General features: G+C 35.2%; 1 pseudogene; it reads right to left on the bottom strand.

Annotated features, from left to right (window-relative positions):
• Window positions 1–8,668: 8,668 nt before the first annotated feature.
• Window positions 8,669–8,979, bottom strand: LOC102256428 (annotated as a pseudogene).
• Window positions 8,980–10,601: the final 1,622 nt, after the last annotated feature.

Here is a 10,601-nt window from a genome sequence, read left to right as displayed (position 1 = left end):
TGCAATACTTTAAGCAATAAAAAAAATAATAATAATAATAAATAAAAATAAATAAAAAAAAACAAAGTCCTATTTGAAAGCCCCCTTCCCCATCCTCTAATCCCACTCTTCCCCAATACTGTAATCATTGCAATTTTGAAATTGCTGGGTTGCTCCTGCTGTGTTAGGAGTGTTGCTGAGAAGTATCTCTCTTTGGTTTCTAGAGATTCTGGATTGCTTCATATTGCATTGGCTTTGTTCCCCTTTGTGACTATAACCGACTGGGGATTAGTCTCTCATAACATAAATGCAACAGAGTCAAAGGCCAAAGTCTAATTCACACTGTGTAAAAAGATGGTTAAGAAATTTTTTCTGGAGGGTGGCTGGGTAATCAGTCCCTTCATTATCATATCATCCATTAGAGGTCAGACATGTCCCCCGAAGGTGTAAATTTTTCCTCCACATAGAACCTAGTTTGGGTCCAACATAATAAGGGTGTTGTGACTAACCTGTTTTCTGTGCTTTGACTTTGATTTTAATCTTTACAAAAAGCAGCAAGTGTGTTTTAAGTGTGTGCACATTCACGCAGTTGGTACCTATCCATTCATCTATCTATCTATCTATCTATCTATCTATCTATCTATCATCTTTCAATCTCTCTCCTGATGCATTATTATCTCTTAATCTGCTGGTTCCTTTTGCTTCCTTCAACACTGAGAACAAGAAAATGGCCCCTTTCCTCCTTGATTGAAGCACTAATTAACAATCTTTTTACTTATCGCTTTTAAGCCAGTCCTAGAATGTCCCCCATTCTCTCCATTATAGAGGGATAACATAGAGTCCCTCGTTTTATGCCTACTAAAAATAATTTTTACTTATACCACAACCCTGAACTTTCGCATTATTTTTTCAAAGGAATCTCCCCTGGCCACCCCCTTTCCCCTCGAAAGGCCACTTTTTGATCTAGTTACATTTTTATATGGAAAACATCTTAAGCAGCTCCAGTTGCTGATTTTAGAAAGAATAAAAACAGAAATGATCCGAGCATTTGGCAGGAACCCTAGACCTGAGCAGCGAGCCGCTGATGCATTCCTGCTGCAGAAGTGATTTGTTTTGTTTTATGAACTTGTACAAGCAACTCTTTATTTTTCACAGCAAAATAGTCGGGAAAAGGGAAAAGACCAGCACTCTGCGGGGGGAGCTCACGTTCAGTTCTTTAACCAACTTTTAAAAATATGTTTTATGTCAGTATCTAAATTACATAGAGCAGGCTGACACACTCTCTTTTTTTATTGTTGTTTTTGTTTAAACTCTATTCTGAAAGTGGGTGTGAAATAATTCCTTTACTCTTATTTCTGGATCGGCTTTGATGAGTTAGATATTAAATATGACTGGTTCAAATGTCACATCAATGCAGGGCATAAGTGTCAGCATTTAGATGGAGAATAATTGGATTCATATCTGTGTTATGTTTTGAAATTGCTGGGTCAGTTCTAAGTCTCCTGCTGTAAATTCTTCTCGGCAGGCCCAAGTAAAAGGAATGTGACAGATTTAATACCTAGAATAAGTTATTAACTGTAAGGAGCATAAAACAGTGGCACTGCTGAGCAGAGAACATTACACTGCTCATAATTCTGTAAGTGAAAATTAAAGTCTTTTTTATATCAGTGAAATATTTTTCTTCATTAACTCTCTTGCTCTACTCAAGTAAGTTCTTTGTGTCTAATCTAATGTGGAACAATCACTTTAATTTGGCCATTTCACTCATGGATGTTTAAATTTTAAAACCCAAGTGTGAGAGCAAGGATTTGATAAGAGAAGGGAGTTGTTTTAATGTACCACTTCCCAAAAGGTCAAGTGGCTACTGTTGACTGCGGCCATGACCTTTCCAGAGAATGAGTTCTAGACCAAATCTCACCATAAAGACCATGAAATATTTTTTGTCATAGTGTAGACTGTCCTTTCTATCATGGCCAAAAGGAGGGAGAACTGAAGTTTAGCCTCACCAGTTAATTAGAAAATTACTAGAAAAAAAAACAGAAGGCAGGGGAGCGGAGGGCAGGAGAGGGATCATAGAAAGGAAAAGGGAAAGGAAAAACCCAAGAATCCAGGAGGAACAGAGACTGGTGTTTCTCACCCTTTCCTGGCAGCACCAGGATCTGGAGTAGTGGCTGGTGCTGGCAGACGGCTTGAATTTCTTTTCTGTGGCAGAATGTCAGCAGTGACCTGCCTGTGGTTGTATGTGCCAGGCCACTCCCACTGCCAGAAAATTCTCCATTTCTACAGCACCTTGCCTCATAAACCCAGGGTAAGTAGGGCAATTTAACGCCACAATTACATTCACTCCACCATTCATTTTATTAAACATTGACTTGAGTACCCCCAATAGAAGGAGTCCCTGTTAATACAGTGCATTACTTACAAGCTTTTCTCAAACTTTAATCATTCAATACCATCTTCTCTATTTTGCACACATCTATACAGGCACTGCTTAAAGCACTTTATGAATATTAGCCCATTTAATTCTCATAACTGTCCAGGGCCCCCTTTTGTTACAGATGAGGAAGCTCAAGGAAATTAAGTAACTTTCCCCAAGGGTTTCAGGGATACTGCAAATATTTTTTTTTTTATAAAGTAACTATTCACAAATTTTGTCATATACACATCTCATCCATATATTACTTATCTACTATTTTCTTTACATTATTCACTGGTGTCTACTTAAATAAAGTCATAGTTAAGAAATATTATCACTTCCATAAATGGAAAATAAATAATACCATAAGTTTAATGTGATAATTATATTTATGGAGATAAATACATATGCTACTTCATACTCATGAGTGTGGCTATAACAAGTGTTGGTGAGGATAGGGAAAAATTGGAACTCTCATATACTGCTAATGGAAATGTAAAATGGTATAGCCACTATTGAAAACAGTTTGATTCCTCAAAAAGTTAAACATAGAGTTATCATAAGACCAAGCAATCCTACTACTAGGTAACATTACCCAAAAGATTTGAAAACAGGAACTCAAATACTTGTATGTGGATGTTCATAGCAGCATGATCCCTAATAGCCAAAAAGTGGAAACAACCTAAATGTCCATCAACTAACTGATGGATGGGTGAAGAAAATGTGGTGCATCCACACAATGGAATATTATTTGGTCATACAAAGAATCAAATACTAGTGCCTGATACAAATGAATGAACCTTGAAAACACTATGCTAATTGAATAAAGCTAGATACTAAAGGCCATATAAATATTTATTCATAATAGATATCCAAAGTAGGTAAATGCATAGATACAAAATGTAAATTAGTGGGTTTTGGTAGACTGAGGGAATGGGAGAATGGGCAATGATTACTTAATGCCTATGGGATTTCTTTTGAAGATAATGAAATGTCCTGGAATTAGATAGTAGTGATCAATATACTTGGTGAATATACTAAAAGTCACTGAATTGCACACTTTAAAAGGGTGAATCTGATGATGTATAAATTATTTCTCAATAAAGCTGATATTTAAATAAAAATAATAAACAAAAATTCCAAAGGTGCTTCAGGAATACTGTAGCTATTTTAATTTACTTACAAGGCAATTACTTTTCTTTGCAAATAGGACACAGGAAAGAATGGATTGTGAGGCTAGTAGAAATAATTATATAGATATGCACATATTTATGCATTACATTTTTTAAATATATTTTTCATTGATTTCAAAGAAGAAAGGAGAGGGAGAGAGTAGAAACATCATTGATGAGCCCTACCTGTTTTGGCCCAGTGGATAGAGTGTCGGTCTGCGGACTGAAGGGTCCCAGGTTCCATCCGGTCAAGGGCTCATGCCCGGGTTGCCGGCTTGATCCCCAGTGGGGGCCGGGCAGAAGGCAGCCGATCAATGATTCTCTCTCATCATTGGTGTTTCTATCTCTCTCTCCCTCTTCCTTCCTCTCTGAAATAAAAAAGAAAAGAAAAAGAAAGAAACATCAGTGATGAGAGAGAATCACTGGTCAGCTGCCTCCTACATACCCCCCACTGGGGATCGAGTCCACATCCTGGCTATGTGCCCTGACTGGGAATCGAACCATGGACCTCCTGGTTCCTAGGTCGACACTCAACCACTGAACCACACTGGCCAGGCTATCCATTACATTTTAAAAGCTGTGTTTGTATTTCACTTAAAATAATTTCATATATGCTACCAGAGGTAAAGGTGCCAAAGTTTAGGGAACACTATTGAATATCATAGTAGTTAAGCTCCAGTATCAACAGCCTGGGTTTGAATCTCAGTTCTAACACTATGTGAATTAGGAAAATTTCTTAATGTCTTTAACCCTGTTTCTTTATCTGTAAAATGGGATAACAATTCCTGGTGGTGCCAGTATCAGGGAAGCTGGGTATATTAATTTTTTAAGAGAGCAACATTCCTTGAGCCCCTGCTCTAGGGTAGCAAGGCAATATGCTAGACACATTATATTTAATTTATTAAATTCTCACAGAAACCTCATGAGATCCAATTTAAACATAATAAGCAAATGGATAGTCCTCACTATGCATAATTCCACTAACTGCTATTGAAAACATAATGCCTTCTATTCTAATATCCACTCACAAGATCTGTGAATCAGAATCACCTTCTTCAATTCTTTAAATTCAGATTCTATTATCTTACAGACCATACTTTGTTTTTAAGATTATAAAACATCCATTTATGATAAAATTAAAAGATTATGTCATTATTTTAACCTCTCATAAAACTTGTACCAAAAAATTATCTATATTTTATTTACACTTCACAATTTACCAGTTGCTAGTGTTTAGTACATACCTTCAAAAGGATTATATCTTAGAATACTGAAAGAATTTGCCCCCAAATCTATAAAAGTTGCCAAACAGAAAAGAAAAATAAATACAGAAACCATTACTCAACTTTTAATTGACACTAGGGTCTTAGTATACCCTATTGGCGTCTGAGAGGCCCACTCTTGTACTACAGCATTCATTAACTAAAAATAAATTTCAAATGTGCAGATTCAGTGACAATAATAATAAACAAATGCCAAATTACTGAAATATATTATACCCTTGCACCAGCAATCAAAATGAGCTTGGAGTCTCTGAAAGTCCATGTGGCAATGAAAGTATGGCCCCAACTGAATCAGAAACACAAGTGTGAAAACGCTTTTCTTTTAAAGAGTCTATATAACATGTCCTGGGGTCATAATTCAGATACTAAGCATACTATTACTTCTATCTCTTAGTCTCATGTTTGATTAAATGCTTAGGAACCTACCTCACAGGGAGATGCTATGTTGACCAGTCAACCTTGCAAAACAGTCAAGGTTACTAAAACAGGCTATGTTTATAAGACAGGGTCAAAAAGAATTTAAACAACTCCTAGTGCATCTGAGGTAATCCCTAGTTTAGTTTTTTTCAAAAGTTCCCAGTCTGTCCTTAATTATTTCTATTCAACTCGCCCTTTACACATACAGAGCCAAGTAGGAGAATTGGACCCGTGGGTTTTGCATTTTCATTAAAAGCCAGGGGTAACATATAACCAACTTGAATTGTGGGTGGCAGCTCACTTTATGATTTCTTCAGAGGAAATTTGACGGAACACATGGAGCTAGGCTGTGCAACAGGATCACTATTTGCTTTGCGAATGTGTGGGTGTAAATGGTATTTGGCAAGCATTCACCAAAACTTCTTACATTGGCCACAGCTGAATTATTGTCCTTTCTGCTCCCTTTCAGTTACCAAATAAAAAGGTCAGATTCATGACCCTTTAAAAATAGTACAAATACTTTTTAGTTTGATGTAGTCCCATTTGTCTATTTTTTTCTTTTGTTTCCCTTACCCTAGGAGATATATCAGAAACCAATATTGATATGAGAAATGTCCAAGATTGTACTGCCTGTTTTCTTCTAGAATTTTTATGGTTTTGAGTGTAACATTTAAGTCTTTAATCCATTTTCAGTTTATTCCTGTGGTGAAAAAAGGTGGTCTGGTTTCTTTCTTTTCTTTTTCTCTTTTTTTTTTTTTTGCACATTTTTGTCCAATTTTCACAACACCATTTATTGAATAGACTATCTTTACCCCATTGTATGTCCTTGCCTCCTTTGTCAAATATGAATGGACCCTAAAGGCCTGGGTTTGTTTCTGGGCTCTCTGTTCTGTCCCATTGACCTACATCTCTGTTTTCATGCCAACATCATTCTGTTTTGGTTACTATGGCCTTATAGTATAGTTTGATATCAGGTAACATGATTCCTCCAACTTTGTTCTTCTTTCTCAAGATTTTTGCACAGCAAAGGAAACCATCAACAAAATGAAAAGACCACCTACTTGTAACCAAAATAAAGCTAATTTTAAAAGAGGAGAGAATTTCTTTTTACTTAGAACAGTCTTAAGTATCTAAAAACTAATAGTACCAGGTACTGGTGATTTGTCTCATTTTGTGGGCCAGGGGATGAAGCGGCCATACCTTTCTGGAGAGCAAACCGACAATATTGATTGTTGCCAAATGGGAGGAGGCATGGGGGGGATGGGTGAAAAATATGAAAGGGATTAAGAAGTACAGATTGCCAACTATAAGAATAGTCATGGAGATGTAAAGTATAGCATAAGGAACATAGTCAATAATAGTATTATAACTATGTACTGTGTTAGATGGATAATAGATTTATTTGGGTTATAACTTCGTAAGTTATATAAATGTCTAATCACTATGTTGTACACGTGGAACTAATGCAACATTGTATGTCAACTGTAATTGAAAAATATTTTCTTAAAAAGATGTAAATATGCCTACCTTCGGATGCAACAATTCCAATTCCAGTAATAAATCCTAAGGAAATAATCAAATGAAAGAGCAAAAATGTATGCATACACATATCATATAAGCATATACATATGTATATGTGTAATTATATGTGTCTGTATGTATGTGGTGGCATTGAATATAATATAAAAAACCACCTTGAAATAACCCAAATCTCCAAAAAGATGGGAATAATTTAATCATTTATTACGATGCTCTCTTACAATAAAAATAACTTAAAAATGATAATGTAGCATTAGATTTATTAACAGGAAAATTCAAAGGTATATTATTAAGTGAGAAAGCAAATCCCTTGGTCCCTTTATTTTTTGCAATAGATGTGTATAACAAAAAGTCAGGAGCTACATTAAAATAAGACTATGTTTATATGTGAGCAGTTAGATTTTGAATGATTTTTTTCTTTCTCTGTATAGTTTATATATTACAATTTAAAAAAATCTCCACTTTATCTTATTTACATCCTCTTGCTCAGTTTTAGAAATAGCAAACAACATGACTACAAGTCAATCTAATACTGAACATCCCAATTACCACTTGATACCTAACTGTTCTCTCTATTTGGGAACATCTGATTTTTAAATTGCAATTTCTAACTTTCCCTCGACCTGTGAAACACAAGAAATAAATGGGAGTGATAGAACAGTGACAGGTATTTATGTTTCTTTCCTTTCCCAACACTTCTAGCAAAGTCCTGCTAGAAATACATAGAGTATTTACTCAATAAACACTGCTTCAATTGCCAGGTCACAAGGACTCCTGAAACTTTGCAGAGTTGTACATAATAGTCTGATATCTATTTAAGGGCTAAATTGGGTTTTCTAAAAAAAAAAATTTTTTTTAATGAAATAGATGATACTTCTTGGGTTATCTTAAAAAATGAAAAAATTATACTTCCCTGAGGTTTCTTCTAGACTGAATTAACACTAAACAGAGTTAAACTATAATATATAGGAGGGAGGGATTTCTCTCATTTGAAAAGACATAATTTATAAAACAGAAAAGTCATCAGACTGATAAAACAGTTATTCTTCTGCATTATTTAACAATAGTGAAGTATGACAATGTGAATTTGGCAGCATTTTTTGACTGAGTTCAGAGAAGCCTTAAAGCCTTTTTCTTGTCATTCAGTGAGAAGGTGTCCGGTATCAATCAGTAAGCAGGCAAGGTGGACGGCAGTGTTTTTAGCTTGTTTAGAAGGTGACCAGGGCAGGGCATGTTAATCTTGTACACTTGTGCCCTAGGACTTTTAATAAATACAAATATATATATCACCCATCACCATCCAAATTTTAAAATATAATTCAGGTCCTTGGATATACTGGATTACATTGCCAATTCTTTGCCAATGACTCATCTTTGACTAGAGAACTCACTACATGGCAAAGTTTTGATATTCTTATCTGTAATGTATAATTCTTTTTTTTTAACAAAAATATTTTAATGTAGGAATCAACATATGAACATTACATTAGTTGGTAAAATTCAGGTTACAGATATAAGATAAGTATCAAATAATATTCTTCTGGCTTAGTAGAAACAACAGTTGTGATAGTCATGCTTAGCACCTTGGTTAAGTAATGAGAGGAATGGGCAGGGGTATCAAAGAGGTATGCAGAGATTTAACAGTTCACATAATCCTTAGTCCTTCTGAGAAACTCCACATGGGAAATATATGACAAATGTCCTGTAATATGGTGGCTTCAGTCTATCAGTGTCCATTAAATATATGGAATATATACATTAAATATATGGAATCTATGGACAGTAAGGATTTTCTGTCCCAACACTTCCTCAAATTCAAAAGACATTTACTTCCTAAGAATATGGCAAACAATGTTCATTTCAAACCAATCAGTCCATTTCCATGGCAACACTGCGGGATTCCTTGGCTGCCATAAATCGCATCAGTTGACTGTGGAATTTCTCAATGTCCTTTACATCTTGAGCTTGGTCTGTTCTATACACCAAACAAACTAAATCACCTGTTATTTTAATACACAAACTCCCATCAGAATGCCTATATTTGAGAACCACACGTGCCTTCATAGGGTCCGCGAGGTAGACTGAACTCCTCCCATGTCTGGAACTGCAGCATCGTGGTCCCCTGGCGGAACCAGAAAGGGAGGCAAGGCCAAGACCAGAGCGTGCGACCCAGCCCACCTACCCTCCTACCTCCCGCCACCACCACCCGACACCACGGCCCAGCCGACCAAGATGGTCAGTAATGTATAATTCTTAAAGAATTAAAGTTTAGTTTAGACTGCTGGGCTGAACCGTAAATTGTATGATGTCATTTAAGTATATGTTGCATTTATTGCGACGTTCTTTAGGTGGTGGAGGAATTCTTCATTTTCACCCCAAAATTTGCTTTTCTAATTTGAACGTAATACATACTAATTGAAGAAAAAAAACTGTGATAATGCATAAAGGAACAAAAATGAAAATAACTCATTTTATACCACCCTCAAGTAACACCATCAATATTTTGGTACAATTTTTATAGCCAAGAGATTAAGAATTAAAGTTGTGGAACCAGACTTCCTGGGTTCAAATCCTAGATCTACTTCTTACTAGCTGTATGACCTTGAGCAAGTGACTTTATGTCTCTGTGCTTCAATTTCTCAAAGGAGGGAGTGGGTATAAGAGCAGGTACCTTAATAGGTGATTATGAGAATTAAATAGGCTAATAAGTACGAAGTGCTTAGTACAATACCTGGCACATAATCTCAGATTAACAAACTTTAGCTATTATTTCCGTTTTTAAATTTATACATTAAACATATGGAATCATACTGTTTTGTATTCTGATATTCTGCCTCTTCACTTAACGATGTACCTTGAGCATCTTTTTTTCCTTTAATTTAATGAATATCTTTCCATGTTAATTAATAGAAAGCTATAAAATCACTCAGTCACCACATAGCATTCAGTTGTATGAATGTACCAAGTTATGTAACTAATCAAAGGAAAGAGTCCTAAAGGATCTATTCTTCCATATTATAACCTCATCATGAAGGTCCAAATGAGGTTATTAAGCCAAAAAAGTGAAAGAATAGCCTTCTACTAAATCTTTAAAGTTTTTTAGTGGCTTCAAAAACTAATGTCAAAAGAAGAAAAGGAGGAAGAGAAGGAAAAAGAGAAGGACAGGGCACACACTAAACACACAAAAAAAATAAATTTAAAAATATTAATGTGCTCCTGATTGTTTATTCTCAAGAAATAATCTTAAAGGCTATTCAAAATCTTCTAAGTTAGTTTTGGCTAGATACCTTTCTTCAGATTGTTTTAAAAGGTAAACAATCAATCAATTAAAGCTATCAGCAATATATAAAAAATAACTAAGAAACTAAATTTTAATAAGACCAAATCAGGACTGACCTCAGATATTTGTGGTATAAAATATAGAGACCATTTCAGTACATATTTCTATATAGACCCTTTTTTGTTATGAGACACTATAAAATTTATGGTCTTACAGAAAATTTTATGGCTGTTTTATAGTATTTACAATGCTGATGTTGAAGAAAACTTATCTTATCTACCTGGTATTATCACCCAAAGTTTGAGTTCATGACTATATCAGACTGGTCATAGTAATCTGGCCACTCAGTGTATATATAGCCAGCAATTACATTTCAATAATCCTAAATACCAGTCAAAAAATCTCTCAATTCCAAAAATATTTCAAATCTTTTGTTCACTAGTTCTCCCCATGTTTACCAGTTATTTTAAACTAGGGGCCCGGTGCAAAAAAATTTGTGCACTCGGGGGGGAGAG

The sequence above is a fragment of the Myotis brandtii genome, unplaced genomic scaffold, assembly GCF_000412655.1.
Source record: "Myotis brandtii unplaced genomic scaffold, ASM41265v1 scaffold1076, whole genome shotgun sequence".
Taxonomy (NCBI): Eukaryota; Metazoa; Chordata; class Mammalia; order Chiroptera; family Vespertilionidae; genus Myotis; species Myotis brandtii.
Note: the sequence above shows the minus strand (reverse complement) of the source record. Positions and strands in the feature narration are given on the sequence as shown.